This window comes from Petaurus breviceps, unplaced genomic scaffold, assembly GCF_028583685.1.
Source record: "Petaurus breviceps papuanus isolate PSGF00001 unplaced genomic scaffold, PetGlider_PUasm1.0 387, whole genome shotgun sequence".
In the NCBI taxonomy this organism is placed as follows: Eukaryota; Metazoa; Chordata; class Mammalia; order Diprotodontia; family Petauridae; genus Petaurus; species Petaurus breviceps.
The window spans coordinates 2155885-2168384 of NW_027186308.1; the positions used below are offsets into that span (position 1 = coordinate 2155885).

At 51.7% G+C, this 12500-nt stretch overlaps 1 long non-coding RNA gene across 1 annotated transcript in view; it reads left to right on the forward strand.

Moving 5' to 3' along the window:
- The window catches only part of LOC138170816 (uncharacterized), a 12502-nt gene extending 3277 nt beyond the window's left edge, over positions 1 to 9225 (forward strand). The window contains exon 2 of the long non-coding RNA XR_011170755.1: positions 9183 to 9225. This is a non-coding gene — a long non-coding RNA (uncharacterized lncRNA). The remainder of the gene's footprint in view (positions 1 to 9182) is intronic.
- Positions 9226 to 12500: the final 3275 nt, after the last annotated feature.

The following is a 12500-nucleotide window of genomic DNA, read 5'->3' on the forward strand; positions in this document are numbered from 1 at the left end:
GAGGGGGGGGGGGGGGGGGGGGGGCTGGCTTGGAGAACGTTTGTGGATCTAACACATGCCCTGGGCTGCTCCGGGAGGCAAATATTGACCCGGGAGGCTCGGCCAGCCGCCAGCTCTCCTGCCAGCCAGGCTCCCTGGATCAAGTTCAGCATCTCCCCCCACCCCACCCCACCCCGGCCCCTTGGATCAGCTTCATGCTCCTGGGGCCACCCCAAAGTTCAGAAAGCGACCCGCCGGGGCTGTGGAAAGAAAACCTTCAGGGATGGGAAGGGAAGAGAATGGGGAGAAGGGAGGAAAGGCAGCCTTCCGAGGCTGGGCTGAGCGCAGCTCCCTGACCCGCCTACCGATGGAAGCCGCGGGGATTTCAGCCTTTTCTGCTGCCTGCGGGGGCGAGCCAGGCTGCCTAGAGTGGGGCAGAGCCTGAGGGGCTTCCACTGCCACCCCTACTCCCTCCTCAGTCCCTAGCCCCGCGCTGCAGCAGCGCGGACAGTGAGGGACCCCTTCCGCCCTCTCTCTGCCCATGGCATCCCGGACGCTTCAGAGGATATGCAGTCCAGTCGCCTCATTCTAGAGGGGAGGAAACTGAGGTTTCTTTGGGCCTCTCCAGGCAATTAGCTCCTCATTATACCCTGTCCTCTCCTCCTCCGGGCTCTGCCCCGAAGCTTAACACTCTATTAGAGCCCCTGAGGTGGCCCTCTGGATGATGGTGTCCCGGGTGGGGACCCTCTTCTTGCTGTGGCCAGTGGTGGTGACAAGCTCTGAACCTTTGGGGGGTGGGGGCTGGGCACAGGGCTAGGCGCTGAGTTGCTGGCTGGAGAACTCATCAGTTGGAGAGCTATTCCTTTTTTTTTTTTTAATAACAAATAAAATACTGTCAGTGGCCTTTTCCCTGAAGTTGATACTTTCCTGACAAAACTTGAATATGGGACCTCACTTAGAATCGGGAGGACCTGAATCTGAGTAGTGCTTCTGACACAAGGGGAACAAGTTACTTAGCCTCAGTTTCCTCATCTGTAAAATGGGTTCAGGAATGCCTGCCGTGCCTGCCTCAAATGATTAAAGCACGATAGAAATGTAATTATGATGATCAGATACTGTCGATAAGGGTCTCCACACTTCTGGCTTCCTTCTGGTGGCAGGAGCCAGTCAACGGGGAAGGGGAGGGGGGGGGTGGGGAGGGGGGGGGGGGGGGGGGCTTTGTCTTGAATTGTTGGAAGCAGACACGGGTGCCCACAGAGGCTCATCTGCCTTGTCCGTGGTGATTCTACATAAGGGAGTCAAGATCCTAGATTTCCAGGCAGGGCTAGGGACTCCAGACGAGAAGGGGAACATGAGGCCCACAGAGAAGGAGCCTCAGGGCCCAGGGTGGTACAGACAGTAGATGGCTGAGCTGAGCCAGGAACAGAACCTAGGTCCTCAGATTCCCCCAGCCTGCTTACCTTTCCATGGCTCCCAAGACTCCCCAGGACTCTGTTCTCAGGACAGGTAGCTTTCATGCCTCAGGAGGGCACCCACGGGAAGTGAGCCCCCCTCCTCCTTCTCCCTGGCTTTGCCCCTTTCCTCCTGGTCTCGAGATATTTATACTCAGGAAGACACCTGGGAGCTTGCTTGGAGTTCTGAGGCTCCAGGATGAGGATCTGGGTGTGCTGAGCAAGCCACCCCTCAGCCATCGGTCACTAAGCACCTACTATGTGCTGGACCTTAGGGCCCCATTTAGATCTCAAAGGCAACCTCAGCCAACCTGGCCATTCTACAGAGGAAGAAACTGAAGCCTAGAGAGAGGAAGTGGCTTCAGAAGGTGACTAGTGAGGGGCTTAGTCAGGATTCAACTCCAAAGCCAACACTCAGTTGTGTTCTTTCTTTGCCTAGACAGAAGGAGTACATGCACATGCAAGTGTGAGCTTAGTCAGTGGACAAGTGCTAGACATCGAGTCAGGAAAACCTCAGCATAAATGTGGCCTCTGGTGTGCTCTCATTACCGGTGTGACCCAGAGGGAGTCACCTGGGGATGGCCTCTGAGCCTTCCTTTGGAGACAATGGAGGCAGCACTAGCCCTGGGCTCAAAGGCTCTGGTCAGAAGCCAAGGCCTGGTGACCCCCCTGGAGCAAGTCTTCCCTTCTCTGGGCCTGTTTCCTCACTTGTCAAATGAGATGACTTGGAGGCTATTTCCAACTTTCCTTCTCTAGTCCTAGGAACTTAGTGAGTGTGAGTGTGTGTGTGTGTAACAGAGATAGAGTGTGTGTATGTGGGAGTGTGTGAGTGTGTATGATAGTTGTGTGAAAGAGTTGTGTGACAGTATGTGAGTGTATTGTGTGAATGTGAGGGTGTGAGAGTTGTATGAATATGTATGATTGTGTGAGTTTGTGTATGTGTGTGAGTGTGTGTATATGTGTGAAAGTGTGTGTGAGTGTGTGTACATGTGTGAAAGTCTGTGTGTATATGTGTGAAAGTGTGTATATATGTGTGAGTGTGTATATGTGTGAAAGTGTGTGTGAGAGTGTGTATGTGTGAAAGAGAGTGTGTGTATGTGAAAATGGGTGAGTGTGTGTATATGTGTGAAAGTGTGTGAGAGTGTGTATATGTGTGAGTGTGAGTGTGTGTATATGTGTAAAAGTGTGTGAGTGTGTATATGTGTGAAAGTGCGTGAGAGTGTGTGAATATGTATGAGTGTGAGTGTGTATATGTGTGAAAGTATGTGTGAGTGTGTGTATGTGTGTGAAATTTGTGTGAGTATGCATGTTTATGTACATGTGTGAATGTATGTGTGTGCATGTATTGTGTGAGTGTGCAAGTGTGTGACGGTATGTAAGTGTATTGCGTGTGAGTGTGTATATGTGTGTGTTGTGTGTACGTATATGCATATTGCATGAATATTAGTGTGTGTGAATATGTACGAATTTGTAAGTGTGTATATGTGTGAAAGTGTGTGTATGTGTGTGAGAAAATTATGAAAGTGTGAGTGTGCATGCATGTGAGTGTATGTGTGTGACTTGTGTATTGTGAGTATGTATGTTTGTGAGTGTGTGTATGTGTGAGTGTGTATGAGTGTGCATATTGTGTGTGTGACAGTGTGTTGTGAGAATGTGTGAGGGTATGTGAGTGTGTGAGAGTATTGTGAGGGGGATATATCGTGAGAGTATGTGTGTGGTAGAGTGAGGGTGTGTTAGTAGGTGTTGTGAGTGTGAGTGTGTGTGTGTGTAATTGGCAGTTCAGGGCCTGATCTGTTTGCCCCAAGACTCTCTTGATGAGCCTTCTAAAGAACTGGGTACCTGCTCGGAGGCCCTGGGGATGAAAGCCCAGGGAAGCCCAGTGTTCCGCCCGTGTCTGAATCCCCACGCATGGAATCTCTCAGGCCTCTCTCCAAGAATTCCAGCGACTTTGCTGACTCGAGTGAAATTCAAATATGCCCAGCCTCCAGGCCTGACTCACTTTGCAAAGTGCCCATGGGCTTTGCGGCAAGTGCCCCGGCCCAAGGGAGGAGGAGGGAGAGGGGCTCCCTGCTCCCGGGCTCAGCTGGGATGCCAGCCCAGAGGCTCTCAGCAGCATGAACCGAGGGGACTTGGGGAGAGTCAGGCCACTCGGCCGGCGTGAGATGGGCTGAGCGCCCGGCTCTGGAACAGAGAGAGGGCACAGGAGACCTTGGCTAGGAGCGGTGGAAGGATTCCAATTTGGGACACGGAGGCGGAGAGTCCCCAGACATTTGAGTTGAGGAGGGAGAGGGATTCAGGTCCGGAACTGAGGACGTGAAGACTCGGAGAGAGTCCTTCACAACTTAGATCTCGGGAGGCGCCTGGGAATGAGTGAAGCGCACACACGCTCCCAGGAAGCTCATTCTCTTCCTCCCACCAGCAGCCTCCCAGCTTGGGAGCGATCCTGAAAAGGGCTCTGAGCGCAAGCATCTGGGATGCCGCGTAAAGCTGTGGCCAGCCTGGTCTCCGGCCTTGAGCAGCTCCCCTGGGGCCAGGCCAGGCCGGGGGCATCCCTGCGCTCCCCAGACGGCAATGCTTCCGCTTGCCTGACGCCTTCCCGCCTGCCAGCGAGCAGAGGGGGACAGGATGGGAAAGGCAGAAATTCGGTCAGCTCGCCGCGGAGGCAGGGTTCGAACGTCACCCGGACAATCGCTAAAGTTGTGTGAGGAGGGATCCGCAAGGGGAGAATTGGTCCGGTCTGGACACTGCCACTGGGAGGGGCTTTGGGAAAGTCCTTCATCCCTTCTACCCTGGCGGCGAATCAATTAGCCAATCCACAAACCTGTTTTAAGTGGGTAGGAGGGGGGAGGAGGTCTTTCAGGTGTAGACACCCTTCTGCGCCGCCTTCCTGGGGTTGCTCCGAAAGCGAAAGCGGTCTGGGAGCTAAACCAGCGCGGGCGGCCCGGCGGGAAAGGGGAGACGCAGAGAGTTAGGGTGAGGGCTGTGCTGTCTCCAAGCTTCAGCTCCCAGATGCCCCTAGAGGGTGCTCGCTTTCTTCCAATCCCCAGACTATTTGCATTTGCTTTGCACCTCTGTGTCCCCACACCCTAAGGAAAACACAGTCTGCTCCCACGGTGGCCGACCATAATAGGTAGCTTACGAATGTGAATGGAATTGGATTGGCCTGGGTTGGGTTGGATTGGATTGGAGTTTCTAGGTTTGCTTCTAATCCAGCCCCTATCTTACCCACAATGTCTTCCCACCAACTCCGTCACCCAGACGCTACTTAAGACTTCGGGGGACCGGAAGCTCCCTCCGTTTCGAGGCAGGCCACCCCGCTTCCGGACAGATCTCACAGTTCGGAAGCTTTCAGACTCTTAGAACATCAGAGAGTCATCACCGAACATCCGGCACCTGGGGTCCAGAGACCACATGGGTGGGAGGGTTCTCAGGATGGGAGAAGCTAAGTGGCCGATAAAGAACTGAGCCATAGGTGTCCTGGCCTGCAGTCTCGAGCTCTTCCCAGTACCTCCCACCCCCTTGAATAGAGCTGAAACTTGATGTGTGTCTTCTGGTCTTCTACTAGGTCTACCCCCTGAGGCCAAGCAGAGAGTGTAGAAGTTAGGAAGGGTCAGATAAAAATGGAGCCTCAGGATAAAGCTGGGGAGCTAGCCATCCCCAAGCAGCCACTGGACAAACCCAACCACAGAGAGAGAGGCAGGATGGAAGAAAGCCTGGACAGGAGGCAGAAGGGGTTGGAAGGGAAAGGGGGGAGAGGCAGAGAAACCAGCTGGTAAGCCAATGCAGAGCCAGCCCTTACTGCATCAGGGCCTGAGCTAGCTACTGGTAGCTGGAGGGGAGGAAGCATCTTGTGGTGCTCTGGGCTTCTCTCTCTCTTGGCTTTCTCTGTCACACCTATGGCTTCACCTACCCACTCTATCTATTTATTGGTCCAGCCATCTTCTCTTCTGAGCTCCAAATGCCACCCAAGGCACATCACAAACCTGCCCCATCATTGTCCCCCCCCCCCCCATCCTGCCTTCCCCTCATAAGTCTACAGCTCCACCCTTCCCCGCACCTTTCCATCTGTAGTCTTTGCTCCTTCTCCCTCCCTCACCCTTCTTAGGCAATCAGTAATCAGTTACTTTCTAAAACATCTTCCAGATCCACCCTCTCCTTTCTGTCCCTGCTGCCCAACTCATCTCCACCAACCTAGCTTAATACAACAGCATCCTATGCTCTTCCAGCCTTGTCTAATCCCCCTTCATACTACCGTGAGAGTGACCTTTCTTTATTTCTCCTCTCAACTCTATTTTTCTCTCAGCTAACAAGAAAACTGAGGACATTTTCTTTCTTTTACCTAGGGGATTGACATCCTCTGACCACCCCTTTCCCAGTTACTAGGCTCTCGTTTCCTCTCCACCTTCTCCTACAATTCCATGGGGACACATATTGGTGAAGGAAGCCACAATCCGAACCCAAATCTCAAACATATGGGGCAAAGTCTCATATTCTCTGACTAGTTATGGCTATGACTGATTATAATCCAAGTGACTGGTTTGAAATAGATGGTCATAAAAATAACCCTAAACACAATTTAGCTTACTCCATTCAGTTCCAGCACCATCACCAAGTATGTGTAAAATGAACTTTCCCGCACACAGTTCTGACCTCTTGCTCCCACACCAAATCCACAGTGACTCCCTAGCACCCACAAAGTTCAATCCAACTTCCTTTGTTTGGCAATGAAGGCCCCCACCAGCTGAAGCCACCCTATCCTGCTCAGCTATCAGACACTCTGTCCAGACAAACTGGACACCTTCATCCCATTTTTCTGCCAGCATGCACTAAACTCTCCTGCCTCCATGCCTTGTGACTAAAATATCTTCCCTCCTTCTCTTTGCGGGACTTATTGAGGGCCTACCCATTCTTTCAAAGAATAAAGACAGGGACTGATATTTTCCTGGTGTAAGAAACTCCCAGATGGGATTATTTCCCTCAAAGTTCCTCTGCCACTGAAGGCTGGCACCAGCCCTTCAGTCATAGGCTAAGGACTTACCTGGGATGCTCACTGTCCTAGGAGTGCTTTGAACTGGGAGCTCCCTGAGTCTAAGGCCAGCTCTCTGTCCACTAGGCTACACTTCTCTAAGCAGAGCCTCCTTCTCTGAACCATACCTGCAGAGCACATCACAGTGACTCGGGGTGCTGGGGAGCAGTACGCACTGATTCTTCACTCTCCTATGAGACTGGGAGCTCCTTGAGGCCAGGGAGAAGGACAGTGCCTGGTGAGCCAAGGTAGTGCCCGGTGAACCAAGGTAGCTCCACAGTGCCCGGTGAACCAAGGTAGCTCCACAGTGCCCAGTAAACCAAGGTCAATCAAAATGGATTAAACATATATTATGTACCAGGCACCATGCTAGGCACCGGGGGTACAAGTACAAAGAATGCAATGATCTCTTCTCATGAGGGAGAGACAACAAGGATATAGGAACATTTATGCAGAATAAATATAAACTGAGTAAATATAAGGTTTTTGGGGGAGTGGGGGGGGAGGTGATGCCTAGCAATGGAGGAGGCAGGGAAGGGCTTCCCTGAGCTGTGCCTCAAAGGAAGAGGGGGTTCTGTGAGGCCAAGGCAAGGAAGGAGTGCACTCCTGACATGGGGGATGGCCAGGGCATGTGTGTGGAGCAGAGAAGCCCAGGGAGCTGGCGGGATAACGGAGGGCAGGAGGAGTGGCAGCCAGGGAGACCAGAGAGATCAAAGGAGGCCCTCTAGGGAAGGGCTTTGAAACTTGAATGAGAAAGTTTATGTTTGACTCTAGAGGTAACAGAAAGCTACTGGGATAGACTGGACTGCCATGGTCTGATGTGGGCCTGAGGAAGGTCACAAAGGCAGTGAAGCAGGTAGGATGGATGGGGGCAAGGAGACTGAAGGCAGGGACACCTGGGAGATGGTGGGGGAGGGAGGCAGTGAAAGGGTGAGTGGCGAGCCATGTGTACAGGTAGAAGCAGCAGCCACAGGTGAGGGAAAGGGAAGTCTGAGAACTCACTGAGATATGGCCACGGGGGACTGAAAGGACGATGCTGCCCACAGTGGAAGTGGGGCAATGCTGGGGAGGGGGCAGGGTCTTGAGGAAAAGGGGGTGCCTTTTGGATCTCCTTCGTTCAAAGTTGTTAAGAAGCATCCAGTGTGGAATGTCTAATGGACCACTGGTGATGCAGGTCCGATGCCCTGGGTGGGGACACCTGGGAGTATCTGTATAAAGACAGTCGTTAAACTCATGGGAGTGGATGAGGTCACAGACAGAGACAAAGACAGAGAGGCAGAGAGAGGACAGAGGGAGAAGAGAAGAGAGCCCAGGACAGAAGTGCAGAACACCCATGCTTGGGAGGCATGTGCCTGTACATCAGAGGAGCCACAAGTCCTGCAGCACCCTCAAGCTTAGCATGAACCAGGTTAAGATGTAATTGGAAAATATTTACCAAAATAAACAAAATACAATAAAACATAGGCAATATTCATGTCTGGTGCTCTGAGCAAATACGCAGCACCCATGCTGCGGATGCTGAGTTAGCAAAGGAAGCTGAGAAGGCCTGACCCGGCAGGAGGCGATCCAGAAAAGACTAAGGGCATGAAACCCAGGGAGGTGAGAGGATATGAGAGGAGAGGGGATCCACTGCCTGCTGCGGTCGTGTCCAAGGCTGCTGAGAGCCCAAGGCTGAGGACTGAGAAAAGACCATCAGATGTGGCAGTTAAGGGATCACTGGTGCCTTTGGAGAGAGCCCTTTGGGGTGGGGTAGGATCATTCACCCACTGTGTGCTGGCTGATGGGAAGAGTAGAATGTCTAAGACAGACACCAGAACTGTCCTCGAGAGCCAGAAGTGATGAGGGAGGCAGTGAGAAAGGTGACCTCTGAGGGCCCATCCAGCTCTCCCTCCATGTTTCCCATTTTACAAATAAGGAAACTGAGGCTCGAGAAGGGAAGTGATTTGACCAAGGTCATGTAGCTGGCAAAGGACAGAGCCATGGCTTGAAGCCTCCTCTCAATGAAGACAACCTGGAGGAAGTCTAAGGGGTTCAAATCCTGCCCTTCTCATTTCTCAGCTGTGTGACCTTGGGCATGTCACTTCCCCTAAGTGGGCCTCAAAGTGTGGGGAATCCTTTCAATTCTGATATAAGGATACTCATAAGCAAAGGTACACAGGTAGGACTGAGTATGCCTGACCGGGGTCTTCCAGTCCACAATAGGAGGGTGTGTGTGTCCACCATTGACCTTGAGAGGATTTGAAGTGAGATTCTAGGGATGGCAAAGGTGTTCCAACATCCCTCTGCCTGAGCAAAGTTACAGACAGAAGCTGTGTCTTCACTTCTCCAGCCCCTGAGCTGCAAGGCCAGGCTGAGCTGGCCCTGGCAGGCCTGGGGCAGTGTGGGCCAAGGCACTTGGCTGCTCCTTGAGCCCCTTCTGTGCCACTGTGAGGACATATCCCCCTCTCCCCTGCTCTGCCTCCCTCCCCCTCCCCTCTCCTTCCCTCTCTTTCCCTCCTCTTCCCCTGACCTTTGCAACTGAATTGACTCTGATGATTGACTCCCACCCTCCCCACCTGCCTGGTTACTCCCTGGTGGGAGACCTCATGGTTAGAGTGACCATGATGGGACTCTAAGGCCAAAGGACCAGCAGCCAGAGGGACTCATAAAGGGTCCAGCCCAATCCTCTCAGGAATTAATGGAAATCAGGGCTGCCCTGACATTTCTTCTTTTTTTCTTTTTCTCAGGAGGAAAGTCCCCTTGAAGTGGAGCCTCAAAGATGTTCCAAAAGCTATTCCCCATGCTCCTGGTCTGGGGCCTCCTGGGCTCCCTTCACGCTCAACAAATAGCATTCTATGAAGGCAGCACCACGGACAGAGCCAGCAACTGCCCAGGTACCAGCGTGGCAGAAACACTGCCCAGGCCCGAGGGCCCCTTTCTGCCCAGCTGCTGCCCCTCTGATCCCTGCTCATTCTCCCCACGCCCAACCAAAACCACGGAAAGTCCTAACAGACACAAGAAGCAACTGGGCTGGAAAGGAGTGTAGGGGCCCTCATGTCTAAGTCCTCATTTTAAAAATGAGTAAATGAGGCATTTGGTGACTTGCCTAAGGGCCCACCACTGGTGAGAGGCAGAGCCAGGGTTCTAATCCACATTTTATGGTACTAAGCCCAAGGCTCTTTCTAGCAGTTGTAGGAATACTAACTAGTTCTGCCTGGCAATCCTCCAGCGGGCAGGGGCGGCCAGGGACACAGGTGACAATGCCACCACGGTGCTGAGTGAAGTAGCATTCTGTCTCTCCCTCCTCTCTTCTCCTGATCTCTCCTTCACTATTGTATTCTCCAGATTTTTCTTCTTCTCCTCTTCCTCCTCCTTATTCTTCCTCTTCCTCTTCCTGCTATTGATATTATCATTGTCATAAATAAAAACTCTGGAATACCAGGAATCTAAGGGTTTTCTATCTAGAGCCAGAAGGAACCTCAGATGTCTTCCAGTCCAAACCCATCATTTTTCCCATGAAGAAAATGAAGCTCATCTGGCCTCAAATGGCTAAGTCAAGGTCACATGAGCAGTAAGTAGACTAGCCAGGTTCCAATTCAGTCCTGGGCTCTTTCCATGGTTGCATGCTGTCCCATTGGAGAAGGACCGTGAAGTGCCCAGTGTCTTTGGTCAAAGATGTCAATGAAAGCATTTGACTTTTTGGCAAACATATCAAAGGTTAAGCCCAGGTACTCCAAGACCCTGAAACCCTGCAGCCAAAGAGAGAACCAATCAATCAGGCATCAGAAAACCAGCTCCCTCTGGAGCAACCTGGACAATCTGTAATGATCACAAAACCAGATGGAGCGGTGCGCACCCATATTTTCCATCATTGCTTTTGTCAGCTTCCCCTGTATTCTCCTTCATGGTGGTCACCAAATATTAAGGGATACAGTGGTTTGGTTCAAATACCAGATATGGAAGGGGCATCAGAGGGCACATGACCCATCCCTAGCTAGCCAAGGATCTCCACTCTACCACATCCAAAAAGTGGCCATGCCACCTTTGCTCAAAGACCTCCTGTGCCAGGGATCCCTCTCAAGTTGAGATGTCTCTCCATGCTTTGTAAGGTGATATCATGTATTACAACTGTCTTCACAGTGGCCCATTTGCTTATTCTCATTCTGAGACCTACAAGGGCAGGTTACCAGGCTTCCCATGACAAGATGTGTCTCGTTGACTTGGACTTAATAAGAATAACTCTGCCAGGTTCTTTGGTGACCTCCATGAGCATGGGCCCATGCTTCCTTCCATCCAACCCTAATATTTTCAGACTTCATTTAAAGCAAGAATGTCAACATGTGCATGCTCAGCTGCCCCAGCCACGTTTCTAGATCATTGGTCACTGGACAAAGATCCCCCATTCATTGGAGCAGCACTTACAGACAGTCCCAGTGCAATGCCGTGGTTACCCCTGATCTTGTGTTAGCCTGTCATCATAACTACAATGACTAGAGGATGCTGGCCAGCCCTGAGATCACTTGGTCTTTTATCTCTTTCATGGGTTTCTGAGAATCCATCTCCTGTTTGTGGGGAAGAGCCTCTCTGCATTTAGCAAGGTGAACCTTAGACAACAGACATAGTCCATCCCCAAGACCTGACTCAAAGCATTTCTGGCTCGACAAGATGTTCTAAATCCTGCCCTTCACTGGACATCTGGAAAACCCAATCAGACATTCAAGGGCTCTGTGGCATGAATATCTTCTTTGAGAAGACCCTTGGAAGATCAGAAGAGCTCAGAAAGTGACTCAGATGGTGAACAACCATGGCAGTCATGGGCGGCACTGCCTTGGGGGCACAAATGCGATCATAAATCATTAAGGAGGAAGACAATAATAGTAGCTGACATTTCTGTGGCCCTACTATGTGCCAGGCACTGTGCTAAGCATTTTACCACTGTTATCTCACATGATCCTCACAACAGCCCTGGGAGGTGGATGCTGCTATCATCCCTATTTTATAGAGAGGGAAACTGAGGCAAACAGCTATTAAGAGACTTGCCCAGGGTTGCATGGCTAGTCTTAAGTGTCTGAGGTCAAATTTGCATTCGAGTCTTTCTGATTCTGGGCTACCTAGCTGCTAGGAAGATAGCACTGTACATGGAAGTGAGCAGCACGGTAATGCAGACAGAGACTCAGAACTGGGCAAATGGCCATGCCCAAAGAGCTCTCATTAATGAGGCGATGCCACCTTAGATGGAGGCAGGGGCACTAGGGCCCCCCTGCTGTTCAGTCATCCCATATGTTTCTCAATGACTTAGACAATGAGAGACGGGTGGACATCCAGCTAAGTGGGAAAGCTGACCTGATGGAGGAGGGATGGTTGTGTGAGGACCAAAAAGAGATTAACCAATGACAACCTTGGGTCGGACATAAGGAGATGAAACTTAATTTGGACAAACGGAGCATTTGGTGCATCAACTTTAGAGAATGGGGCATCCTTAACAGCCATTCATCTGAAAAAGATCTTGGGATTTTAGCAGCTGGCCAGCTCAGTGCAACCCACAGTGTGACATGCCCCCTGGGGCAGCCTTCAGAAGGGGATGCTGCCCAGGGTTCCCCCCGCCACACCCGGCTCTGCCCCAGATCATCAAGTCATGCTCAGTTCCAGAAGCCCCCTTTTCAGAAGGCTTGGAGCAAGCCCAGAGAAAGGTGAAGCAATCAGTTATAAGCACTTATTGAGCACCCACTGTATGAAGGCTCCCAATAGATGTGGAAGAACTGCAATGTAGTGTTCAGTCTTCAAATGTTTGAAAGGCTGTCCTTGTGTCAGAGAGGGATCCCACTGTTTCTGGTTGGCCCCAGGATGCAGAACTTCAAGCTGTGGAGGGAAGACGCAAAGACACAGATTGGGGCTTGGGGGAAAGGAAACCTTCCTAACAGACAGAGATCCCCAAAGGAGAAGGCATTGCCTCAGCAGGTCCTGGCTTCCCTCTCGATGGTGCTCTTCAGACAAAGGCAGGGCCACCACCAGACAGGGATGGGGAGCCAGAGGAGGTCCCACCCAGCTGTGACATTCAGTGATTC